This window comes from Neoarius graeffei, chromosome 15 (assembly GCF_027579695.1).
Source record: "Neoarius graeffei isolate fNeoGra1 chromosome 15, fNeoGra1.pri, whole genome shotgun sequence".
Taxonomy (NCBI): Eukaryota; Metazoa; Chordata; class Actinopteri; order Siluriformes; family Ariidae; genus Neoarius; species Neoarius graeffei.
The window spans coordinates 17,515,527-17,531,791 of record NC_083583.1 but is presented as its reverse complement, the minus strand read 5'-3'; positions in this window follow the sequence as shown (position 1 = coordinate 17,531,791).

Sequence of the window (16,265 nt, the reverse complement as noted above, 5' to 3'; positions counted from 1 at the left end):
TCGCCGTTCACACCCAGCCTCCAGTGACCCACACCAACATGATGCTTCAAGGACACCTTAGATGAGCTGGTCATCAGAATTCTGATTCTGATCCAGGAGAGGATAAATATCTGATACTCCCTATTAGTCAGACAGAACTGAGGAAGCCTTCTGGACGAGAGGTGAAACGTTTTCAAGAATCTTCAAGCAAGTCCAGTTGCCCATTTCTACCACCCACAGTCTGATTTTATTTCTATCACTATGTCAAATAATATCCTGTTGAATGCACCATGTATTAGCTGTTCATTAGTGCCACTTAATGTTGGAGTTTACTCATATACTACTGAACCATTTACCTCCAATTATTGGATATGTTATAGCAAAAAGGGAAAAACACTAAATATTTCAGAAAGTGGTTTACTTTGACGCAAATGATTTACATTGTATAGCCGTTTTACATTACATTAATGGCATTTAGCAGAAACTCTTATCCAGAGCAACGTGCAACATACCCAGAACAGCCTGGGGAGCAGTTGGAGTTAGGTGCCTTGCTCAAGGGCACTTCAGCCATTCCTGCTGGTCTAGGGAATTGAACCGCTGACCTTTTGGTCCCAAAGCTGCTTCTCTAACCATTAGGCCATGGCTTCCCCATGGTTCACGGTTGCCAGTTATAATGTTCTATAATGTTCCCCTTAGGGCAGATTCAATCCCGACAGCAAAAATAGGGGAAAAAAGGAGCGATCTCGCCTCTTCAGAAGTTGGTTTTAGTCCTACAGTACATTCCTCAAAAAGGGCATAGAGGAGCAAATTAATCCATCAACGTGTAGTATTCAATTTATTCCGGACCATTAAAGACGCCGCCTTCCGCATAGAATCATACGTCATCCTCGCCGCCATATTGGAAAGGTCAAAGCGGAGAATAAAGATTAGCTGCGTTTAACTGTACCAACAGGTTTTCCATCCAAACGAGATCACATGGGATTACCTTTCACAGGTGAGACTGGAAAAATACTTTTCATTGTATTTGGTCATTATAATGTAATTTTACGAACAGATTTTCCTGACTTTGTGGCTAATATGAAGTCTCGCGCATAATAGTTTATGCGCATGCGTCCTTACTTCTTCTATTGTTCTGGTGTCTCTGAAGGGACCGTCTTACAGTGCCCCTAGAGATGTGGCATGTGTATTGCATCGTTTTCAGCAAGCATTGCGTTGCCATATGGACCTGATATTTTACTGATCGTTGCCCATTTGGACGCGATATATTTTTAAATAACATCTCGTTGCTGTTGTCGTGTGGATGTAGCCTAACTCAATACTGGACCGATTTCAATCATATTTGTCCCTAGTAAATATTTGGACTCAAAGAAATGGGGCCCAGGTTTAAAAATTCCAATGTTTTCCTTTAAATGTAATGATGAAATGTATCACGTCATTCTTTAACTCTTTTACCCAGAATTTCCATCTGTTCTGAGGGTGACCATTAAATTTATTTGTGATGTCACACTTCATAGTAATGTTTAACGGCTCATACGAAAGTAGTCACTAAGGGCACTCAATTTGCAGTTTTTCATATGTGTTTCTTTTCTTTTTTTTTTTAATTTACCCTCGCCTACAAGGTTTAAAGTGAGACGGCCTTTCGATTTCATAAAATCGATGAAATTTAGTTCCCTCTGAAATTGGGTCATTGTGATATGTTTATTTCTGTAATATGTCAAAAACAGACCATTCTGTAGCTGGGAAGTTATTTAATTTGAGGGGATTCCCGAGCAAATAATGTGCATGAAATCGCTCACTTCGCGCAGTCAAGTGGACAGAGGAAGTCCGTGTGCGCATGCGCAGGTTTACCTGATTCTTCTTCTTTTCCTTCTTCTTTTGGGTTTTACAGCAGCTGGCATCCAGTGGTGCATTACTGCAATTTACAGGTTTACCTTTGACCGTGCACCGACAGTTACATCATTCTGTCGCTAAACGAACAGCTGATCACACCAAGGTGCTCGCTGACCGCTGATATTTATTAGTTTGGTCCTGCGTTGCCTTTCCTTTGCAAGACAACGTCTTTTCTTCTTGTTTTCTATTACTGTAGTCAGTCTTCCACGTTTCATTCGCATTCTCGATTTTCCTCTCCTGTTTCAAATTTGTATCCCACAATGCCTTGTGCGAGCGAGCAAAGCCCACCACGTGATGCATGACGTAGTATCTTGAATTGGGTCATGGTGAAGCAGGAAAAAATGGCAGAGAATTTAGGGTCACCTGGCCCTAAATTCATTAATTGTTCTATTTTAAAAAATTTTCATTAAATTGGAAGGCTTTGATTTGAATTGAGTAGCTTTCAGTCCACTAAACAAAAATAATTGTGTGTCAGGGAAGATTCTTTTTATGACCTAAACCTGAAAAATATGAAAGGCAGTCTACCTTTAAATATTGTAATTTTCTTGTTTGTTTTTTTTACTATCAAAAAGATTTAGTTGTGCTGTCTGTTTTTATCTCCTGTACCAATGTTATTGTGGAGAGGACTCAAACCCCTCCCCTTTCCCATAACCCTTGTTTGGTAAATCTTTGGAAAAATCTTTCTTAGGATGGGTTCTATTGTGAAGTGCTGTTTCATAAAAGATACGAAAAAAATCTCCGAGCAATTTCTTTCTTTGATAATAGTTGACTGAAATTCTTTCAATCACATAAATGACAAACCATTTATTCAAAATACAAAATGGAGTACTCTTGGCTCACAAAACAAGACAGATACACTTAGGAAGATCTTCTTGGAGATGTTCGCTGGATGGTTCTTTTGTAAGACCTTTATTGATTGATTGTCAAGTTCATCTTACAGCCATGAACAATCCAATCCTTTAGATCCAACTTTTTACCTTTTTTTGGGGGGGAAAAGTACTCCTACATTTGCTGCCCATGTAACCAAGCATTCACATAAATAAGTGTGTATGGATGCAGAGGTTCTACAGGAACCCAAAGCATCTCAGGAGCCTGCTCCTAGACAAAGGAGTGTGTGTGAAAGGTACCCCGAATCACATCTGGTTATAATTACTTCGATTCAAACCATACTAAGGGAGAGAGAAAAACCAGCATGTCGTATCAACATCTCATTAACAATTAACTTCATATACCATATCCAGTAATCAATTAATTACACAAAGGAAAAGAAACATCCATTTTATGAAACCACTTCATCCTGCTCATCAGCAGCGAAACACAGAGTCACGGTACTCTACACACAGAAACCCTACAGTCTCCGGAGTACTCTTATAAGAGACTTGTGGCAGTAAAATAATTCTGATTGAAAGTGTCCAACAAGTCGACATGAGGGTTTAGAAATCACTAGCAGAATGGGAATCCAGTGTACTGTGAGAAGGGTTAATTCAGAAAAAAATATAATCACTGGCAAATTACTCTGGTACGAGAGGAATAAAACATTTTGGGACTTGTTGTTAATAAAATAATTAACAATCATCTACAGCTTTGTGTCTGGTTACATCACATCACCCAGTTGATCCCCCCCCCCCCCCCCCCCAATAACAGCGTACCTGGTCATGTTTTATTCCTTACTTTAGTTCCACTTGTAAGTAATGAACCAATTAACTGCAGTTTAGAAATGAATAATTTAAGAATATTATCTAAATTTGAAGCTAGGCTATGAAAATTTGGGCATGTACTGTATGTATGGGGAAAAAAATCCTTCCTTTAATTTTTAACTACATTATTGTATAGCTCAGTGTTCGACTGTACTGCAGACAGCATGTGGCAGCCCATCAGTCCACATGTATGACTGCCTTATCCTTTCCTGAGGGAAAAAGGCCGGTGACTGCATAGGAAGTTTTTCGTTCCGGAGCTGAGTTGTCTTTCCCATGTCACATAGTCCCGTTCCCATTACACATACAGAAACATTGATTCAGGAGTCTCATCTGTGTCAAAGCGTATGCTTTGACATGTGTATCACACATTAATATAGTCAAGTGTTTGTCTTTTGCGCATGCTCCGGCATATAGCATATTCTATAGCCCCATGTAGCCTTAGTGGTTAAAAAAAAAAGTCTGCTAACCTCGGTGCAATGCATGTATTCATTTCATGATGTAAATATTTAACCCAAATTTATCATTTGTTCACTGAATTATCTGACTCAAAATTCTACAGCTAATATAACTGATTCCAAACAAAAGTTTAGTTCAAATGTGATTCCTTACTGGGTGTTTCATTAGTAATACCTGTGCGGTTTTATAATATTTATATAATAAAGTTTTCCACTAGAGTGTAACAAAATATACTTGAGAGACTTTATTTTTAAGCATGTACTGTATGAAATAGTTACTCTGCTAACTCAGTGGTTTTTTTATACAAGCAAGTAATAGGCTGTATAGTAGTTGCTTGTCAGAATTTAATTTAAACATGATTCAATACTTTGGAAAGAAATTGGTCGTCTTCTTCCAGCTGCTCCTGTGGATCTCATCTCATTATCTCTAGCCGCTTTATCCTGTTCTACAGGGTCGCAGGCAAGCTGGAGCCTATCCCAGCTGACTACGGGCGAAAGGCGGGGTACACCCTGGACAAGTCGCCAGGTCATCACAGGGCTGACACATAGACACAGACAACCATTTGCACTCACATTCACACCTACGGTCAATTTAGAGTCACCAGTTAACCTAACCTGCATGTCTTTGGACTGTGGGGGAAACCGGAGCACCCGGAGGAAACCCACGCGGACAACATGCAAACTCCACACAGAAAGGCCCTCGCCGGCCACGGGGCTCGAACCCGGACCTTCTTGCTGTGAGGCGGCAGCGTTAACCACTACACCACCATGCCAGAGGAAAATGGCCAGATTGGGTTGAGCTTTTTTGCCAGAAAGGATATAGAAGAAAAGAAGAAGAAACCTTTATTTGTCACATGCACACTCAAGCACAGTGAAATTCATCCTTTGCATTTAACCCATCTAAAGCAGTGAACACACACACTCAGAGCAGTGGGCAGCCACACCAGAGCGCCCGGGGAGCAGTCAGGGGTTTGGTACCTTGCTCAAGGGCACCTCAGCCCAAGGCCGCCCCACATTAATGTTCCTAGACATGAAAATGTAAAAAAAACCTGCTTCACATAAAGTAGAACGGGATTAAAATTACAGAGAAGCTCTAATCTTCTTCTTTCGGCTGTTCCCGTTAGAGGTTGCCACAGTGGATAATGTCCCTCCTGTTCTCCGTATCTTTTTCTGTCACTCCAAGCGTCCTCATGTCCTTCACAACGTCCATAAATCTCATCTTTGGTCTTCCTCTTTTCCTTCTACCTGGCAACTCCATCTCCAGCATCCATCCATTATCTATAGTCATTTATCCTGTACAGGGTCACAGGCAAGCTGGAGCCTATCCCAGCTGACTATGGGCAAGAGGCAGGGTACACCCTGGACAAGTCACCAGGTCATCGCAGGGCTGACATAGACACAAACAACCATTCACATTCACACCTACGGTCAATTTAGAGCCACCAATTAGCCTAACCTGCATGTCTTTGGATTGTGGGGGAAACCGGAGCACCCGGAGGAAACCCACACAGACACAGGGAGAACATGCAAACTCCACACAGAAAGGCCCTCGCCAGCCACTGGGTTCGAACCCGGAACCTTCTTGCTGTGAGGCGACCGTGCTAACCACTACACCACCATAGCAACTCATAGCAACTCTTTACAACCACTGGGTTCCACTCCTGCCAGCCCAAAACAGGAACCTTAGAATCAAGTTCCTATTAAGGTGGCTGGTGAGTGTACATATACACACACACACATCCATGAGTCTCCTTTGAAGTTCCTGTGATCAGGCCCGCCGACAGGGGGGGACAAACGGGTATGTTGTCCCGGGCCCAGGAATGGGGGGGGCCCAGAACTGGGCTCTCATGAAGTTGCAATTATTTTATTTCATTTCAAAATGTGTTGATTTGGGGGAGAAATGTGCTATATTTGCATTCAATAAATGATTTCTAGATCTTTTGCCTTTATTGTCTTTGAAAAAGGCGTCAAGAACCCCCTACCACCCCTAATGCAAAAATGGTTTGGTCTGACTCTTTGATTAAGGGGAAAAAAACGACATCGTTTGATCATAGCGCTTCGACAATCAGCGTGCGTGCCATTTGCCAACATGCACAAGTCAGGAGCACAGAAAAGAAAAGAGAAAAAGAGAGGAAGAAACCAAGAGACTCAGGGGCTCACTGCATAAATATTTTAAAAAAGATTCGGATATGCAGCAGGTACTAGCAAAGGCAGTGGGGCAGCTGAGCCAGGTGACTACTCGTCCGGATTTCGTCTGGACACACGGGCGCAGATGGGGGGGGACGGGGGGATTCGTCCCACCCAGATTTAAATTCACCTCGTTCGGTCCCCCCCACTTATAGGGAGGAAAAAACGTCTATGCTGTCTTTCTTTGCATAAGGCAAACCTCACGGAAAAATCAAAAGACTAATTATCATTCGGTTTATTGAGGTGCACAGCAGTACAGACGTAGTTGCAACTGCGCAGACTGCACAGGTTGCGAGCTCGAGCTTGGTTGCTATGGTTACCCACAACAAGTTTGACAGGCATATCGGGGACAGCGCCTCCTAGTTCAGGACCCCAACACGGCATGATGAAGAGTGCCAAAAGGCAGAAAACGATTGCATCGTTTAAAAAAAAAAAATGACTGTAAGTAAACTGTGCCTTACTTTATCATATCACCTTGCAATTTTTTGATAGTCTGTTTAAAGTAATGTCGTAATGAAAGTAAAATCGTACGGAGTGATGCCTTTCTGGTAGCCTCCTTCTTTCGGTGGCAGCCTGTAGATACAGTGCTCAGAAGGCAGTTTTAATGTTTAATCTGGCGTTCCCTGCCATAATTTCAGCGAGCATATTGTTTCATAAGGAAACTTTGCGAAGAGTTGTTGACTGACTGCCGCTCACGCAACACACAGGCATAGTTAGAAAGTCAGTATGCACTGGTTTACACTTTACACACACACACATAGCCCAGCCTCTCGCTATGTTTAACAGTTGGAACTTAGCGGTTTTAAAACTAGTTTTGCAGTTTTGCAATTTCTGTGCGTGATGATAATGTGTAAACTTTGGATTTCCATAGGCTATGTTAAAATGTTATTGTAGTGACTTGGTTAATTTGCCATTTATTCATACTGTATGCAGTGGCTTGGTTTATATGCCCCTTGGAGTTCATTCAAATAACCCCTAGAGTGCGCTACCTGCCGGGAGAATGTGCTGGGAATGCGTTGCTCTTCTAGCCAGGAAGTTGCTACGTTTTCACACAATAACACCTGCAGCATCGGAATGAAAGCAGTTGTCCTGACTCCTTTCTTTCTTGATTTCTCCACTCATCAGGTATCCAACTCGTTTAAAACTCTGACCAACTTTGTTTAAGGTTTCAAACGCTGTGAAATGATGTTGTCTGTTATTTTTATCAGTTGCTAATGTGTTAATTTTTAATGGGGAAAAGTTGGCTAGTCAGGGAAACGAGTGGAAGCTAGCATGCAAAAGCGTGGTTCCTCTCTAATCTTTGCAAGCACTAGTTCTTAAAAGAGTGAAAACTTGATATATTGTGTATATCCTGATCTTTGGAAAGACGATATATAACACAGTAGTTAAACGTTGGGCCACGTCTCTGTATTATTGTCTGCCTGCTTTGTCTTCACTGTAAGTAATTGCCATTGTCTGTATGGGAATCAGTGCTGCCTGCACCGATCTGTTAAGGTGTTTTACAGTAATCAGCCATGGCGAAGCAGAAAACGGACTTACTGTAACTGGGTTTACAACGGAGAAAAAAAGGACTTTAAATGGAAATTTGATTTCGTCCATGATTTGTATTATGTTCATTTCTTGTCATGTTTTCTATTTATTTTGTTGCTCGCAATCGAAGAGTGTTGCCTACAATAAGCTACTGGACTGTTAAAAGAGAAAAAAAAGATTGTTAAGCTACTGAACTGGTAACAGGGAAAAAGAGAATGTATTGTAAATATGAAGTTGAAGTTAAGTTGCTATGTTTTCACACAATAACACCTGCAGCATCAGAATGAAAGCAGTTGTCCTGACTCCTTCTTTCTTTCTTGATTTCTCCACTCATCAGAGTGCAACATTTTGGAGGCCCCAGCAAGATGAATGCGTGAGAGGTCCTACTTCAAGAGGCAGTACCCCATCCTGCGTTCAGACTCACCACTACACCTGGAAGATTAGCGGAGCACAGCAGCACGGTGGTCGGGCAAGAAGGACAGTGAGTCATCTGAGGTTATATCGCGCTGACCAGGAGAGCCACAGGTTCCACCTTGCCACGTACACGTTCTGCTTCACTGCATCACTGGTCATCCGTTCTTAACAAACATGAATGTGTTGGAGGACTTACGACTTGAAGTAATTGGGTTGCTTTATACTCTCACTAGTGAACAACTGGTACATGTATGTGAATTTTTGGGAATAGCCCAAGATGATTTTTCTGATAAAGGTCGTTCCTTTTTGATTACACAAATTATACAACACATGGATAAAGATGAGGTAGGGGATCTAGAAGATAAGGGTATGTCGCTCTTTCTTAGCCTTAAAGACAAAATCACCTCAGTCCAGCTGCCCCCTAGTGATCAAGCCACACCAGCTTCAGACACACTGCCCCCTACCCCATCACAGTCACAACAGATAGAACCATTATCAAAACAGGAAAAACTCCAAAAACAGGTTGAGGCCCTACAGTTAGCGTTACAGATGTCATTACAATCTCAGCAACAGGGTGGTAGGAACCAAACACTAGCCAGTAATCAGAACATGCCCCAGCCTTATGCCCCTATTCAAGACTATGCACAGTCATCTGTTCTCAGCCCCTGGTATAGGGAATTCAGGATCGCAGGACAAATTGGAGAGCCAGGACAAAAGGACAGGCTTACATTCTCCAGTCTCGCTCACCAGATTGAAACCGGATTAAACAAAAAAGTCCCTGAATATGAAATTGTCCATGCTGTTATTAAAGGCCATAGCACCAGGCATGCAATTGTGGAGCTACCTGGAGGGCAAAGCAGATTGAACTCTCCCAGTGCTGAGGAGAATACTCCGATCTCACTACCAAGAACAGGGTGCAACAGAACTCTACAAACAACTTACAGCAGATGCCCAAAATGGCAAAGAGACGCCGCAGAACTTTCTGTTCCGTGTGCTTGATCTAAGACAGAAGATTCTTTTCGCCTCTCAAGAGGCCGAGTCTGGTCTGAGGTATGACCCCATCCTTGTGCAGAACATGTTTCTGCATTCAGTTCTGACAGGGCTGCAAAATGACAACATAAGAAATTATATGAAGCCTTACCTGCAGCAAGCAGATGTGAATGATGAAGTCCTGCTGGAAAAGTTAAACATTGCCTGTATGACTGAAACAGAGAGACAGAACAAAAGAAGAGAGATACCACCACAGCGGTCCGTAGGTGTTCACTCAGCTCAGTGCACTGAGGCTCAAGCTGTATCTGAGAAGAAAAAGGAGACGCCAGAAAACAAAACCAAGCCTAATCTCCTGGATGAGCTGAAGGAAATTAAAGCAGATATTGCTGTTCTGAAGAACTTAAGCACTGAAGTGTGTCAGATTCGAGACTCCATCCAGCATCCACAAATGGCCTTAACACAAAACTTGTCCACGCCCGGCATTGATACCCGTCAGTTTGAATATATGCCCACAGGCTTCTGGCGAGATGGTGGCCGAGGACGAGGTGGAACCGCACAATTCCAGCAAGGCTACGCACCCCAACGGTACCCGCTCCCCTCAACTAGGGGGCGCACAAGGAGGTGCTTGGGTTGCCAACGCAGTGGCACTGATGACATTTGCACGCATTGTTATGCATGTGGAAGTAATGAGCACTACTTTGCAGGATGTAGGGCAAGGGAAATGAATCCAAGAGGCCCTCCATTAAACGAGAGAGGGTTGCCCCCACGGGACCGGGAGTAACCTGTAGCACACTAGTGTCCCATCAGACCTGTATGCAGTGTGGGGTAAGTGGAGAGGGGGACGAATTAAAAAGATGCGCTCCCTGCCAGAATGCTTTCTATTGCTCTAAAACCTGTCAGATAAGTCACTGGGATGTCCATAGGAAAAAATGTGCACGTTCGAAACATAACCATGTGCAAGGAGTGAAGAAGGAGAAGAAGTGTCTAAGTGTCGCTGCCTTAGTGGGGAAACAGTGTCTTGTTGACTGCTATTTCAATGGCATCAGAACTCAAGCATTGTGGGATACCGACTCCCAAGTTTGTCTCATAAATGAGAGCTGGAAAAATGAAATCCTCCCAAACGTAAAGCTGAGACCTGTCACTGACCTCATTGATTCCCCTGACACCCTTACAATAGTAGCTGCGAATGGGGATCGTATACCTTTTCTTGGTTGGGTTGAAATCTTGTTTGGCTTGTCAGAAAAAACCAATGGGCCATGCACTCTTACTCTCCCTGTCCTGGTCATGAAGGGGGGTAGCCTCACCCACCCTATTATTGGCTATAATGCAATTGAACACATTGTGAAGAACAGTGAAAATGAACTTTGTGCTGATGCTAGCAGTGAACTGCTGAGAGAGGTAGTTAGATCTGCTCTCCCTGGACTTGAGACACCACAAATTCAGGCTTTGATTGACCTGGTAAGAGTTGAAAAGCCTCGAGAGTATGCCGTGAAGATCACAAGAGAAAGAACTGTCATCCCTAGGCTGACATCCACTCATGTCGTGTGCAGGTTGTCAACAAGCCCCCTGGAGGAAGACACTACTTTAGTATTTGAACCAGATGTTGACCCCCAGTGGCCAGAAGGGCTAGAATTGAACGAAACAGTGGTGCAGTTAAAAGCAGGTGCCCCTCCCTACATCATGGTGAACGTACAGAACTCCTCAACTCATGACATAGTCTTGCCAGGCAAAACCATCATTGGCACTGCGCATGAGGTGCAGTCTGTGTATTCTGTTTCCCCTTTAGATCAACAATGCCGCCAAAACCATGCGTCAGTGAGTCATGTTCAGTCCAGGGGTGAAGAGGATATAGATGGCAAATGGGACCCCGCTGTAGATTTAAGCCACCTAGGGGAAATTGAGAGGGAGATTGTTCGTAAGATGTTGCGAGAAGAATGTGCCTCATTTTCCCGTTCAGATGACGACATAGGGTGTGTTGACAGTCTAAGAATGACAATATCCCTGAAGGATACAGCCCCTGTTGCGCGGTCTTACCTGTCGGTGCCTAAACCACTGTATAAGGAACTAAAAGACTACCTGCACGATCTCATTGCTCAGAGGTGGATCGAGAAATCAACATCATCTTATTCGTCACCTGTTGTATGCATACGAAAAAAAGATGGCAGTCTACATCTTTGTGTAGACTATAGAGAGCTAAACAAAAAGACCCATCCAGACCGACAGCCCATTCCTAGGGTCCAAGACATCCTTGACAGTTTAGGTGGGAACTCATAGTTCTCATTGCTTGACCAGGGTAAGGCCTACCACCAAGGCTTTATGTCAAAAGAGAGTAGACCCTTAACTGCATTTGTGACACCATGGGGCTTATATGAATGGATAAGAATTCCATTTGGCTTAATGAATGCCCCTGCAGCATTCCAGAGGTGTATGGAGGAGTGTCTAGAGGGCCTACGTGATAAAATCTGTGTCCCTTACCTAGATGACACATTGGTATATAGTAAATCCTTCGAAGATCACGTGGAACATGTCTGAAAGGTGCTGCAGCAGTTAAGATCTTATGGCATCAAGCTCAAGCCAAGCAAATGTGATGTCTTTAAGCCAGAGGTCTGCTACCTGGGGAGAATTGTATCAGCTGAAGGGAGCAAAATAGACCCAGCTGACACCGCCGCTGTGAGAGCTCTGAAAGATAAGAGACCGGCTACTGTTGGGCAGTTGCGTGCCATTCTGGGACTTCTCAGTTATTATCGGCAATACATAAAGAACTTCTCCAGGATAGCAGGGCCACTTTACAACTTGTTGAAGGCTGCAGGGCCACAGGACTGGAAAGACCAGAAACACTCGACACGAAAGAACAAAAAGCATTCAGGAGCCCCTTCAAGCCAGCCCATTGTGTGGGAAGACAAGCACCAGGAGGTCCTGGAGAAGCTGATTGATTGTCTGGCTAAGCCCTCCATACTTGGGTTCCCAGATTTCTCACAACCCTTTATTCTACACACTGATGCGTCGGGGCAAGGGCTAGGCGCCGTATTGTACCAGGAGCAAGGGGGCAAACTCCGCGTAATAGCTTATGGGTCTCGCACACTGACTGCTGCTGAAAGAAATTACCATCTTCATTCTGGAAAATTGGAGTTTCTCGCTCTAAAGTGGTCAGTCACTGAGAAATTTCATGATTACCTGTACTATGCCCCTTCATTTGTTGTATACAGTGATAATAATCCCCTTACATATGTAATGTCTAGTGCCAAACTCAATGCAACCGGTTGCAGATGGGTAGCTGAACTGGCTGACTATAATTTTACAATCAGATACAGACCAGGTAAAGAGAATATTGATGCAGACAGTCTTTCTAGGATGCCAACTGACATGGAGGAAATAATGAAACAATGTACAGAAGAACTGTCATTTGACTGCGTGGCTGCTCTAATACAGGCTGTGGAAGTACAAGAACATACCCCACCATGTACAGTAGTTACCGCTTTACAGCAGCTAACCGACAGTGCCCACTATCAGGGCTCGAAATTAACTTTTTTTCTTTGTGTCCCCCAGTGGTCCCGAATTCTGTGTTGTATTGTCCCGAATGGAAGCAATAGTGTCCCCATTTTTTTCCTCTCTGAAATAACCAGTGGTTAATATTATCATATGAAGTTACTATTATATTTGTAACTATGCGATTTTGAACCCTTTATATCATTTTTACAATAAGTTACAAGACACAAGCGACACGTGCTATACATCATCTACTTCAAAATTACAGTTATTGCATTTTCAGTTTATTAAACTTGGGCGATCTCACTGTATGAATAGATACCCGTTTATTTAAAGGGGCCAACTAGCTCATTCAGAAAATGTTTCAACTCCCTACATCTGCAGTACACTTTAGTTGAAAATAAGACCCCTTTTATGTTCATTTCATCTACATATACCTTGAATATCTGTTGGCACTTATAAGGCCAACTTATAATTTTCACCATTACCGTTATCCATTTTTATGAAGTTTCCGTTATCCATTACCGTTATCCATTTTTATGAACTTTCCGTTATCCATTTTATGAACTTTCGCTGCCGAAACATGGGTGCAAATGTTAGCAACATCAACATAGTGCCAGGTCCTAGCCTAGTTGTGCTGCTGACTGACTAAACTTTCTGAACTAGAAAGACACCAAGAAAACTCACTTATTCTGTTGAACGGTATCTTCCGTCAATATCATCCACATCATTCCTGTTGTATTTTATAACGTGTCTAACAGTGTTCATTAAGTTCATTCAGTTGCTAGCGTTGCCTGCAGACCAGGCGATGACACTTTGGATCCTGAAGGTCCTGGAGACGTTATGTCTGGGCTTTCAGTTTCTTCCCCGCGGTCGGTCCGCTTCAACCACTTAAGCATTTTTGTTCTGGCAAGAGTCGGCGCAGCGTGTGCGGTAGCAATTCCATTCCAAGTCCATATAATGTGGACACCGGCCGAAGATTCTAGAACAGAATGCGCTGCTCTGTAGCCTACGGATGCAGGTGCATCGAAAGTGTAGCTACTATGTATTTTTCGCTGTTAACGTTTTAAAATTAAAATTGACAAATTAGGTGAATGTCTACGTATGTGTTACGGCTTTGTAAATAATATTAATGTAGAACTTTTTTTCTAGATCTATTTTTTTCCATTGTCCCGGGATTGTCCCAGATATGATAATTTTGTGTCCCGATGACATTTTTTATGGTCCCCGGGACGTCGGGACACCGTTAGTTTCGAGCGCTGCCCACTATGATCCCGTCCCCCTTGCAGAAATCAGACAGAGTCAGCTAGATGATCCACACATTGGGCCAGTGATGAGATTTAAAATAATAACCAGTGTAAAACCATCAATGAACCCAATCATGTCCTATAGTGCCCAAAGTAAATGTCTCCTCCGTGAATGGGAGAAGCTGCATGTTGATGAAAATGGCATTCTTAGGAGAAAAACAGCGACTAGGACTCAACTGGTCTTACCTGACAAGTATAAGGCTTGTGTGATTGAGGAGTTGCATAACAAAATGGGCCATCAAGGTGTGGACCGCACTTTATCACTGATCAGAGACCGTTTCTTTTGGCCACAAATGCGGGATGAGATTGAGCACTATGTCACTAGAACTTGTGCCTGCTTGAAACAAAAGAAGCCGAGCAGAGAGACAAGGGCTCCTCTAACAAACATTATTACCACCCACCCCTTTGAGCTTGTCTCTATTGACTTCTTGCATTTGGATAAATGTAGAGGGGGATATGAATACATATTAGTGATTATTGACCACTTCACCCGCTTTGTTCAAGTATATGCCACTAAGTCAAAGTCTGCCAAAACAGTGGCAGATTGCTTGTTCAATGACTATGCCCTTAAGTTCGGGTTTCCTGAGCGAATACACCATGATCAGGGAGGTGAATTTGATAACCGGCTAATATCTCAGTTGAAGAAAAACTGTGGTGTCATGAGTTCCCGCACGAGTCCCTACCACCCACAAGGGAATGGTCAGGTTGAAAGATTTAACAAAACGCTGTTACAGATGTTAAAGACACTGACAGAGAGAGAAAAGAGAAATTGGAAGGATTCATTGAATAAGCTAACATTTGCTTATAATTGCACTAGGTGCGAGGTCACAGGCTTTTCCCCTTTTTACCTCCTCTATGGGCTTAGTCCACGGCTGCCTGTTGATACCCTTTTTGAACCAACTGAGAACGAGGGCACCGCTAGTCATCAGGAATACATGCAAAAATGGAAAGAACAGATGAAAGAGGCATATGAGATTGCAAGGGAGGGTGTAAAGAAATCAGGTGAACGAAGCAAGAAGAACTATGACAAAAAGCTGAGAAGCACAATATTGACTCCTGGTGACCGCGTGCTAGTCAGGAACCTGACACCGAGAGGAGGGACAGGCAAGCTACAGAATCACTGGGAGGATGCCATCCACATCATGGTTAGACGAGTAAAGGAGGACCTTCCCATCTATGAGATGCAGCCAGAGCAAGGAAAGGGGAGGTCAAGGGTCGTACATCGTAACTTGTTGCTGCCATGTGACCATTTGCCTATGGATGTTCCGGTGGATATCAAAGACAAACCAATGAAAAGGAGACAGAGGCAAGGAGATCAAAACATTGAAACAGTGCATTTGGATGAATCAGATGATGAGGATGACTTCTGTGTTCATTATTCACCTGTCAGACAGCCTCAGGTAGACATGCACACTTCGGATGCTGACATTACAGAAGATGAGCTGGAAAAAGAAGTTACTGTACCTGTCTCTGAGGATGAGAATGAAACTGAGCAGTCAGATGAAGTGATGACAGAAGGACAGTGCTCAAACGATGAATTACCTGATGAGGAGTCTTCGGTATCGGACAATAGTGACGAGGATGAAGGGGTGCATCAGAGGCCACAGAGAGAAAGGCGACTGTTGGGTTCACCCAGAAAAAGACCCCGATTCCTTCGTGCTGATGCCTTCCCTTCGGGCCCGAGGACGAGTCAATCACTCAGAAACGGACAGGAGAACACGTGTGGGTTGTTCACATGCCAGTTTATTCGCTCGCTTCGTCAGAATGAAAACATTTGTGGGAATGTCTTATAGTGTTGCTATGTTTGTTTTGTCAGCGTGTGTGTGTGTGTGTAATGGGTGTGTGTCTATGTAGAAGTGTGTAATGATCTTGAATCAATCATAATATAATAACATATTTTTGCTGACAGTAAGGTACAGATAGATATCAGAGTTTTGGTTTATAATTAATATGTCTGATTCTTGGAATAGTGTGGAATGTTAAACATAGATACTGTAGAAGGTCAAAGGCACACAAAGTTTGCACAGAAAGGATCTGAATAATTCTTAATAATTAACATGAATAATTCTTAACACATGAATGTGTGGTCAGTCAGTAAATTACATCTTGATTATCTTGATTCCATCAACATAAGTAAAATAACAAATAACAGTATGCTCTTAATAATGAATGTTATAAGAGAATAAACATAAAAAATAAGAACAACTTAACCACAAGAACAATGAGAATATGTCTGAAAGAGAGAGAACAATTAAACCACTAACAGGATTAAACTTATAACTAAATTAGGTTAATGCTCTTAAACTAAAAATCCTTAGAATCATAAGATC